Source organism: Tachypleus tridentatus, chromosome 8, assembly GCF_004210375.1.
Source record: "Tachypleus tridentatus isolate NWPU-2018 chromosome 8, ASM421037v1, whole genome shotgun sequence".
Classification (NCBI taxonomy): domain Eukaryota; kingdom Metazoa; phylum Arthropoda; class Merostomata; order Xiphosura; family Limulidae; genus Tachypleus; species Tachypleus tridentatus.
The window spans coordinates 21,548,316-21,560,355 of NC_134832.1; the positions used below are offsets into that span (position 1 = coordinate 21,548,316).

General features: G+C 32.8%; 1 long non-coding RNA gene across 1 annotated transcript; it reads left to right on the forward strand.

Annotated features, from left to right (window-relative positions):
* Positions 1–374: 374 nt before the first annotated feature.
* LOC143224109 (uncharacterized) lies at positions 375–11,704 on the forward strand. Its single transcript, XR_013013217.1, has 3 exons — positions 375–674; positions 4,687–4,762; positions 11,388–11,704. It is a non-coding gene; the product is annotated as an uncharacterized LOC143224109 (long non-coding RNA).
* Positions 11,705–12,040: the final 336 nt, after the last annotated feature.

A 12,040-nucleotide genomic window follows, 5' to 3' on the forward strand; every position in this document is an offset into this window, starting at 1 on the left:
CCAACAATGTCGTTGCTAAATGAACTTAACAAATTATAACATATACAATAAACACATGTTTATATTTTTGTTTAAGTATCTTTTTCAACTTTCTCTAAGTATTTTCAACATGCGTGTTTATCTTTATCATGTTTAATTTTGTCAACAGAATATGTTCAGGAACTAAATATTTATTTCATCAAGTTTAAATGGAAATATATTAATGCCTATTTTAAAAGCTTAACTACCTAACAGCAGATTTTTTCCTTTTATAAGGAAGGTATTTTGAGCTTTAAATGTATGGCTCGTGATATATGATTTCCTAAAACATTTTCGACACGCATAATTTTTAAAACAAAGAAAAGAAGAATAGATTACAAAAATATCAAGTTGAATTTATAAGTTTTGTAGATTATTATCATGGCCCTATGTTACAATATAAAAAAACTTTAAAGGGAAACACAAGGTTTCCACGGGGGAAGGAAAAGGGTGCTCGCTTTAGGCTCATCACCAAGTTCGGCATGTAATAATAGGCCACATGTAGTAGCCCGAAACCATTACTGGGTAGAGAAGGCTCCTAATCTCATTTGGATGGTAATTAAGAGGGATGATAAACAGTGGCGACGGAATGACGACGAGAAGGGAGAATCATCGAGTGATTACGTCGATTGTATGTGGTATTCTGGAGAAATGCGGTAAGTTCTCCCTGTTCTTTTACAGCAATTGGTTGTTTTATTTCTTTTTCTAAGTATTTTAAAAGTAATTTTAATTCAAGATATCTCCTATTTAAACCACACGGCACATCGGCAGTCGCAGTCTTGTGTACTTTGTTTCGTTTGAACCAACATTACACTGTAAACGTTATGCTTTTAAACAGTATTGTACAGACTTCTATGTATTTAACACCACAGTAGTCAACGTACTGGATAGACTTTGAAAAGTATATTGCAATTGTTCCCATCTTAAAGGACAATCCAAAGGAGCTTTATAGAATTAAAAAAAAGGTTTATCAAAAAGACATGTGTGCAATATTTCATTCTAATAAAGAAAAATGAAAATATATTTAAATAGTCATAAACTAAAACTATATCTAATGTTTTTAAACAACAAATTAACTTTTAGACGATCGCTTTATTGCAAAATAACATTGACTTTTGCCTGTTAAATAACATATATATACATTGTTATGCAGAGAGAGGAGTATGTTATATTAAAACGGTTTTCAATATGTTAATCAGTAAGTCATGTGACAACTGCGTTGAAAATTTGTGTTTAGAACAATATTTTAACATGGTGTGATATTTTCGAGATATTATGTTGTCACCTAAAATTAACTGTTTTTGTAAACTATATGTGACAGCCCTGTTAAACGTAAAATATTCATATGCTGAGACCATAAAGATGTATTCAGGTCAGGCGTTTAGTATTTCAAGGATGAGGATATCCCTTGTATTTAATAGCATTGTAAAACAAACAAACAAATATGAATGAAGTTGGGGTATCAGTATTACCCAGGAGAAGACCTGTGATAAGTCCATCAAGGTCAAAATCCACGAACAAAAAGGATCAGTGAAAAAGCCGTCCACATGATCCAGACAACAGTATTGAATATAATCAAGAAGAAAGTTCATCAGGAAAAAAACAACATAAATCACACAGTTGCTTCCACGACATATCCATTCAACTGTTTCATATCTCAAGCAAGTGGATAATAAAACACATATTTGCGCCATTTCATATGTAGGCAAAATCATCTTCTATTGTGATCAGGATATTGAAACAGATACTGAAAAATATGGTTTCATGCTCTAACTCGCTATAGAAAGCAAACAAGAAAAGGGTATGCTTTGGAGGTGACAGTATTACGGCGGAGCCTTTGAAGTAGAACTTACTTTACAAGTACAGAGTACGACCAGATGTGACGATAAGACTGTGACAAAGTGATATTCATTCAAATTTCTTTTATCACAACACACTCAGCTGCCATATATGTTTCTTCATACTTATTAGTTTAATGTTTTCATAAACCATTTTTACAGTATCGAGAAAACGATTTTTAACAAAAAGTTTGCTGCACTAGTTATAATACCTTATGAACATAAAAGTAATAATAGTTAATACTTTTTCTGAAAAAAAACTGTGTTAGGAAAGAAAATTATTTCTAAACGGTATTTATGTTGTTACAATTTTTAAGATCTTGGATTTGCTCGTTTTGAATCACGTGAAATGGTTAGAAAAAATATGTTACAGTTAACAATTAACAATCCATTTTACTGGGACTAGAAAATGCTTGTCTATGTTTTACAATAAAATGGTTTTAAAAAATCATGTGAATCATTCACTAAAGCCGATTAGCAACTACTTTAATAAATGTGACATTTTTATCTTCTTCTATTTCCACCTCAAAACTATCGTGAATTAAAAATTTAATCACTATTTTGACCTTTGTAAGTTATCTTTAAAAATGGAGGCTTATGTCACAGTAGATTTTTTTCTTCAATTAAGTAGCATACAAGTATTGAAAATGTTACAGTCCTCCAGTTATACTTCAAATGATAGTAAAATAATGCGGAGCATTGTTACACTAATATAATTGTTTTCCATGCCGAGAAGAATAATCATAAGTATGCGTTTTCAAATACATCAAGTATTTATTGGTACTTGGCTAAATAGTATCTGTTTCATTTTTTAAAAGGTAAACGTTGGCCTTTAAAGTGTGGGTACGTTATACGATTGATAGTACATCCCTTAGCGTAAATAATGGATGATAGGGGAGTTGCTGACGGGTTGCCTTTTCCCTAGTCAGTAGTTCAAAATTAGGGAAAGCGGCATATAACATTGGCAACTATGCCGTAAATAGAAAATACAAATAATTATTTAATTGTTTACAAATTTAAAAATATTATTTATTATTTTATTATACTTTATTTCTTTACCATTACCGAGAGCAATTTCAAATCATTTGTTAACCTGAAGATGATATAAGAAGGTCGAAACGTTATTCTATACTTTATTTTAATTAAAGTTCCAATACCCATACCAGCCTTCTTTAGAATACATTTTTACTTTAATGGGTTTCTTGTCATAATGAATTTAAAATCCATATAGCTTTAAGTTTTCTTATAGAACAATATTGGATATTTGCAAAACAAAAGGATGTTGAGTTAATGAAATTCTCTATAGCAAGTGCATAGGTTATACGTAACTATAGAAGAAAATACTGATAAATATCAACATATGCTAATCAAGAAAAAAACAGACTTAATTGTAAGTAACATTGTTAATATTGTGTCAGACACGGCATGGCCAGGTGGGTTAAGGCGTGCGACTCGTAATCTGAGGGTCGCGGGTTTGCATCCCCGTCGCACCAAACATGCTCGCCCTTTCAGCCGTGGGGGGCGTTATAATGTGACGGTCAATACCACTATTTGTTGGTAAAAGAGTAGCCTAAGAGTTGGCGGTGGGTGGTGATGACTAGCTGCCTTCCCTCTAGTCTTACACTACTAAATTAGGAACGGCTAGCGCAGATAGCCCTCGAGTAGCTTTGCGTGAAATTCAAAAACAAACAAACAACATTGTGCCTTGCTACATTCAACACATAGAATATCATAGAATAGAACCAGTAATTTAGAAACATGACCTCTAATACTGAGATGTGTGTGCAACATTTCAAACGACTGATGCACCGCTGGTACATTTACATCTGTTGGGACATATGCAAGATCTTTTGATCTTTGTTAAAATAACAACAATCACTCCTGACTATTTTATTCCTTACAAACTTGATGTGACCACACGCATATTTAAATGCAATTCATGTTATGTACTACTTTATTAATACATATTACGCGAAATAAACATATGTGTGAGAGAATTAACGGTTATAATATGTAATATTTCTGTGAATTAATTTTATGGTTCATGGATATAGATATGATTATGATATAAATATGTGTTCCTCAAACACGAAGCTCGACATACCTTCTGAATGAATTATCTATAAAAGGAACTTACAAAATAAAGAAACACTTGTCTTTCGTTTTCTGCTTCATTATGTTATTCTGTTAACCGAAGTGTGTTAAACTCAGAACAGATAATAATGAGCATATAGAGTGAATCACAATCATGCTGTTAACGTTCAAGACATTAACCTTTTTCCCTTTTTCCCCAAGTACATTAGGGTAATTAATTACCACTAGGTGGCTAGTAGCGTGAGAAAGGGTAATCTTAAAATTGCGTGCAAATGTGTAGTTCACTGCTTTTATTAAAGATCAGAATAATTTATATGAAAAGAGATGTATAATGTTATTTAGAATAACTACGGAATATAAAGCTGCGTGACTTAGCAAATGCCTAAAACTTTAATCACTGTTATTTTACTAACTTCTTTAACGGACGAAAAAGTTTGTCAATATGCTATAATACTTACAATAATAAACAGAGTAAATGTCTACCAGATGAGGTCAGTGTTCATGTGACAGTGGTTCAGCTTTTAAATTAATATATTCTTATTTATTTATGCATAAGAATTCGAAGGCATAACTTTCATTCGGTGCTCTTGATATGAAACCTACTTTTCTATAAGTAACTCTGAATTATCAAATTTCACTTGTCTTTGCGCAGTTTAGTTATTTCTCTCTATCTATTACAACTAGTTTTAGTTAGTACTTTAGAAGTGTTACATTTCTCTTGTTGTTCTTATTATAGCACGTGGCACGGCCAATGTTAAGAAGCACGACTCCTAATCTGACGATTACAGGTTCGAATCCATTTCATACTAAAGGTACTAGTTTTTTTTTCTCATTCGGGGATTGGGAGCAGTTAATCCTGCTACTTGTTGGTAAAAGAGTAACCCAACACTATTAAATTAGGGACGACTAACGCAGATGATCCTCGTCTAGTTTTGTGCCAAATTCAAAAACAAGTATTATTCTAAATTACATCTCTCACTTTATCTGTTTGTTAAATCTTGGTGTATTCCTATACGAAGAATATATCTTTAATCGACATTTCACTGATTTGGAATGGTAAAACTAGTACTATCGTGGGTACTTGTGTGCTGTGTTTTGTTGGTGTAGTGCTACTTTTAACTTGGGTTTTGTATATATACAGTAATATGTAGCACAGAACATTTACAAGCTCAAAGAAAATCGCGTATTTTCTGTAATAGGTATATAATAACATTTTGAGATCGAACTCGGAAACACGCTCGAATGTTTATTAAACCCGAGTCATACGCATCTGTTCTTAACAATTCTATCGTTATCTGCATTTATTATCATTTGCTCTCCCACTGGTCAAATCTCCAAACTTTCTGTTACAGTTTGTGTATTATTAATTGTGTTTTCTAATTTTTTTGAACACAGTTAAAATTAAACCTCCTGAATGTATAATATATGAATAGTTTCAACCGTAAGAACAACAGGCACAACAATTTGGTTGATCTATTCAATTATTTTTAGTTTTAGAAAAATGGCGGCAATTGTAATAAACAATCTAAATATCAACATAAGTAATCATCGTGTTAAAGAATTTTAAGCGTCAGTTTAAGAAAGAAGTATTTGTTAGGATCCATATTTGCTCTAGCTTTGTATAATCAAGTGATTATAGAGGAAATGAATCAGTAACTACTGAATGGTATGTTTGTTTAACTGAGTTCAGTACAACATCAATTAAATTCATGTGACTATAAGATATTTAAAGAACAGACGTGTTTCTGAGATCCATTTCGGTCACATATTAATATAAAAACTTCTCTGACACTGGGAGATGTATGGAGTCTGTTAACATATGACCCACTTTAACGATAATTCATTTGATAAAACATTTTCTGACCATAAAGGAGATAAAGAGTTAGTTAAGGAAAGATATTAACTTCAACAAAATATAAAAATAAAATTTTGCAATATTTAAGAATCAGGATTTGGATTTTCAGCCTGATGGGCACATGAGCCAAATGGACTGATCATACGCTCATAGGAATCAGTTATAACTAATTTTGAACTACTACTGATCAGATGGTAAACACTCATGTAGCAGTGTCCACCGCAACAAGGGCTTTGGTAGTCACTTTTGAATGAAAGTGAAAAATCCTCTGTTACTTTTGTAGCGTGCCCACATCTAAAAGTGTTTGTTTGTTTGTTTGTTTTTTGAATTTCGCACAAAGCTACTCGAGGGCTATCTGTGCTAGCCGTCCCTAATTTAGCAGTGTAAGACTAGAGGAAAGGCAGCTAGTCATCACCACCCACCGCCAACTATTGGGCTACTCTTTTACCAACGAATAGTGGGATTGATCGTCACATTATAACGACCCCACGGCTGAAAGGGCGAGCATGTTTGGCGCGACGGGGATGCGAACCTGCGACCCTCAGATTACGAGTCGCACGTCTTAACGTGCTTGGCCATGCCGGGCCAATCTAAAAGTGTAAAGCATGTTTAGCAACATTACACCTCGAACCCTGGACCTTTCGAATTGTAGCTTGACAAGCTACTCTTTGCCCTCTAAAAAAATTGTAAAACTAAGCTAAAGATAATTTAACCTGTTTACTAACTTCTACATTGGTAATAACTTTACCTGTTGTAAATTCCTAATTCCCAGTTCTCCGAATTATTTCGAGAGTCAATTTTTGAAATCAACTCAATTGCAAGTTTAATGGAAATTCACACGTCTGTGAATAATATAGAATTAGTTAACGGGAAAAGTAATAGGTAAAAACTTGGTTCATGTTACTTTGAAATTAAGTTCACGAAATTATTAAAGACAGAAAGAGTCAGTTAAACAATTATTTTTATACTTACATCACTACAGATTTGTACGACTTTAATATATAACAAAAGTTACTAAGAGAAAAATGCAAAGAAGGCTTTTGTTATGACAAAGAATTTAAAGGCTTAGCTAAAAAAATAGTTTGCTGAGACGAATTTTAATCGTAACATGATATAGAGATTTACGTAACTGGTTATAAAATCTTTTATTTTAATTGGTCATATGAAACAGTCGTATTTCAAACGTTAAGTTCAAGATGAAAATACTCAAGAGAAATCCTGGCACACTTAAAGTTTGTTTGTTTTTTTGAATTTCGCACAAAGCTACTCGAAGGCCATCTGTGCTAGCCGTCCCTAATTTAGCAGTGTAAGACTAGAGGGAAGGCAGCTAGTCATCGCCACCCACCGCCAACTCTTGGGCTACTTTTTTACCAACGAATAGTGGGATTGATCGTAACATTATAACGCCCCCACAGCTGAAAGGGCGAGCATGTTTGGCGCGACGGGGATGCGAATCTGCGACCCTGAGATTACGAGTCGCATGCCTTAACTCGCTTGGCCATGCCGGGCCGCGGCACACTTAAAAAACGAAACGTCGTGAATTATTAATGCATCAGGTTTGAATGCCCTACATTTATTAGATATCACATTACTGACTATACAGACATGACACACATTAAGCCTTTGTTTGTTTGTTTGTTTTTCAACCATTTTACAGTTAACATTTCTGTGACAAACGAATGTACGGTGCACAACACTTTTCTAGTTTTTTTTTTTTTCTGTGATGGAAGTCCTTTATCTATTTGTTTTATTAAATCATGTAGGATGAGTTGTTTTTACCCTTAATATGCATACAAATAGGTTTTTTTCTGTAAAAATTATTGAATATCTATATATATTAAGATGTACATGCAGGCCCGCCATGGTTAAGACATTCGACTTATAATTTGGGGTTCGCGGGTTACAATACCGATCACACCAAACATGCGGTGGAGTGTTATAATATGACAGTCAATACTACTATTCGTTGGTAAAAGAGTAGACCAAGCGATGGCGATGGGTGATGATGACGAGCTGCCTTCTCTCTGTCTTACGCTGCTAAATTAGAGACGACTATGCTGATAGCGCTCGTGTAGTTTTGCGCGAAATTCAAAACAAATTAAATTAAGTACGTGTGTCTGTTTATGTAAATTATAGTCATTTAACAGCGTTTTAATGCACAAACACCCTATAAATCTAGCTGGTGTGTTTGAGTGAGTCTACAACAAAGATAAATTCGTCTTTAGGCTATATAAACTCAATAACAGTCTCGTAAGCATCCAGTCTACACCAGAAAAAAAAAATGTTAAACCTAATTCTGCTAGATGAAGACGAGGACCTCTATAACATAATTGTAAAAACGAAACACTTAAGTAACAAGATACAAATCAATACAAATCACTTTCAAGATACACACGCTTTCACATTTAGGAGTCCACGTGTGTTTTTAGATTTACAGTAAAGACCAGCGACACATAAATACGGTGATTGTAAAAATTACAGCGTCGATATAAAATGTTAGCAGTGTGTTTTTGCAAGATAGAATGTGTTTTGTTGATATTTGTATTTTGGTTACTATGGACACGGAAACTGAGCACAAAGGTTTCGGGCAATGCAAAATGTAAGTGGAAGTATTGATTACGACTGCAGTGTATAAAAGCACTGTCGTGTATGTGAAAGAACGCCGTGTAACATGTTTCAAACTGTTAGCTATGTTTCCAAATTACCCTGATCGTTAAAGTCACATGTTATGAGCCATTTTTTGTTAGGCTCCTCTAACTCTTTCTACCTATCTCTTTTATCTGCTTGTTTTCCTGCAGATACGATTGTACAGATACGAAAAGACTTAATATTGCTAATAATAATTTTAAAAATAATCTGGTTAAGTGGACCGTTAAAGATTTCTTTTTCAATGAACATCGTGCACGGCAGCATTCAGAGGACAGGTCGTCTGACCATTAGCGCGGTATTTTCTCAGACTCTTATAGTCTCTACGATTATATATTTCACGACCAAAGAAACGTACGTAACAGAATTAACCATAGTAATTCACTCAATCATTTATAAGCAATGATAGCCAAGTAAAGTTATTGGTAATTGTTTTCTAATTCAACATAACAACAAGGGACCTTAGCTGTCCTATCCTCTGACTCAAACTAAAACTATTAAGTATATATATTTTAAATTAAAGCCAGTTTTTATCATTTATATATCTATTCAGCTTTCTTTTACATTTACTCAAATTTATTTCCTCATCAACATCCGAAGACAATCCATTCCATAGACCATCTACCTTTTTGAAAAATAAAATTCTTTTAGCTGAAGACGGTTTCCGTCTGATATAAATCTTTATTTGTGTCCCCCCAGTTCTAAATTTATTGCTGTTAAGTATGAAAAATGTTGACACACGAACATTATTTTTTACAATCTTGATCACTTTAGTCAAATCCCCTATAACCTTTCTTTTTTCAAGGCAAAACATTTTTAAAGATTTTAACCTCTCTTTATAAAACTATCCTCTGAGTTCTTTCTAACAATTCCTTTTTTTTTCCAAGATAAGAAGATCAAAATTGAACATAATAGTCTGAACGTGGCCTAAACAGTGACTTATAGAATGAAATTATAACCTTTTTAGACTTATATTCAGTATTTCTGTAAATACAATCTAAAATTCTATTTTTCCTTCCACTAGCAACAGCATACTGCTTGGATGGTTTAAGAGACTGGTCAGTCATTACACAAATCTTTCATGACACTTTTAATATTATTCCCAACCAAATTATACTTATAACTTAAATTATGATAACCCTCATGCAATATCGAGTTACTTAATAGTTGGTGTCACAATATTACCTATTCAAATAACACTTAATTCATCACGTTTACAGGTACAAACCAATAAGAAAGATCAAATATAACCTTTTTTATATTCCTATGATTTTCAAATAAATTTACAAAAAAATAGTAAAACTAATAAATAAATGAACATTTTATGAATGTGTTTTGTATAATATTAATTTTATAGCAGATTACCCCGCATGGTGTAGAAACATAAAGCATAAAATTCATAGTTTTTTGTTGAAGATATTTATCTCATTATTGATGTTTGTTCCTCTCTCACGTTTGTTCAAAAACGCTCTTTCAAAGATGAATCATAACTTAAAATAATATCGACATTAGACCGTTGCAACTCTTATAGCCTATAAAGGTTAAAATATTAACAATAACCACGACCTGAGGTTTTAATGTAGCTGGATTTCGCTTTGCTTCATCAAGCGAGCGATGACGAGAAATGTGGCTTTTCTTATTTTATTTTGACTTTGTTTTTTGTTACACAACAGTGTTAGTTATCCAGTAGCTCTACAGTACCATTTACGTAAATAAAATTAATTTCGCTATTTAAAGAAATGCTACAGGTATGAAATTTGCTTTTATAGGAAGTCTCACAACTGTTGTGTATAATATTGTCTCATAGTCCAGTTTTCGAACCCGCTTACAATAATACATGTGTGGCTTAAAATAACAAATAACACACAACGTTAACATAAGTATACAGTTAAAACCATTTTAAATAAGATCAATCTATGACCACTAAAATGTCGGATATATATATATTTCAACTTTGCAACGTCATATTTTTGTGGTCATAGATTGATCATAATTAAAATGGTTTTAATTTTGTAGCTACTTTAAAATTTGTGTGATATTTATCGTTTTAACATTGTACACAAGTGTCAAAAAATAATGCGTATGATTTTCCTATTTTGTAGAACTTTGACTGAATCATTTCAAAGTTAAAACATCTCTTCTTTACTGTTCAACATGCAGATGAAAATCCTTGCTGAGAAAGCTACGCTCTCAATGTTGTAGATATACAAAATAGGTTATATTGAATGGACTTGAAAAGTTTCTTTGACATCTCCAAAAACAATAGAAAGAAAATTCCTACAAGTACTTAGAGACCACTATAATGTTATGAACACTAAAACATTTACGGAATATAACAACATTATTCTGTAAGAGAGAGACCATAATAAGGAAAACAATGTATTTCGTTGAAGCAATAAAAAAGAACTGTGTTGTTCTCTAAAGTATTTAATCATTTCTTCATCTGATACTAGAGTAACCTTTGAATGTATTATTGTTATTTACATAGCCAATATTTTAATATCACGAATGAATGAAGTTCATATTTGTAATAACTAGCGTCTGTTTACTCAGCCGTAAGCTTAGAGAGTTGATAACGCTACAATTAGGGTCTGATACCTACATAGGGCACATTGGAGAGAGTTGAACAGGTAACTCCTCTCTTAGCTAAAAATAAACAATATGTGAACTACCCACTACACGGGAACTGTCAATGTCCTTCCAATTTAGTGTTATGTATAGTATCTTAATTCTTTCATCAAGTTTAACCAAATTGCTTGCTACACCCTATACACTCACTAAACCGTTCATTATTATATAAAACAACTATTCATAGAATGGTGTATATGATATTCATCCTTACCCAGAGTGTATAAAATATTAGTTTAATTTATGGTTAATGGTTTATTTTTAATTACTTACTCAAATGATTAACAAGTTATTTGTGTTATTCAAAGAAAACAAGCACTCGGTGGACTCAGCAGATAGCCCGATGTGGCTTTAATGTAAGAAAACACACACTCGGTGGATGAAGTCGTTGAAGACTAAGTATTTACTTCCAGTGGCATAGCAGTACATCTGTGGACTCACACGGCTAGAAACCGAGCTTCGATACCGGTGGGCAGAGCAAAAATAGCCCCTTGTAGTAGCCTTAGGCTTAATTCTGAACAAAGATACAATAAGACTGTATTTATACATTTGAGGTACATTGTCGACCACATTCATTGGTCAGAGATTAAGTTAATATAATCTGTAGGTGAAAAACCTATTTCTACTAGTTGTTTTGCCTATATTCTTGAGAACTGCTGTATTTGGTTATATTCAGTAAAATTCAATGCATCTTAAAGAGTTAAAACATATTTGTCATATTTAAACTATTCACATCTCATAATTAATCACCATTACAGATATTACTAGAACAATACAACCGAGAAACGCATGCTCTATCGTTATTTCATATATTAGATCTAGAGTGCAAAAGCCTGAAAGTTATAGAATAAAACTTCGCAATTCTATATAAAATATATGTGCAAAATCGTAAGTCGTTTCTGATCCAATCAGAATTTGGGGATGTACTTTCGAGATAACCGTTTTTGTTGTTGTTTTTATT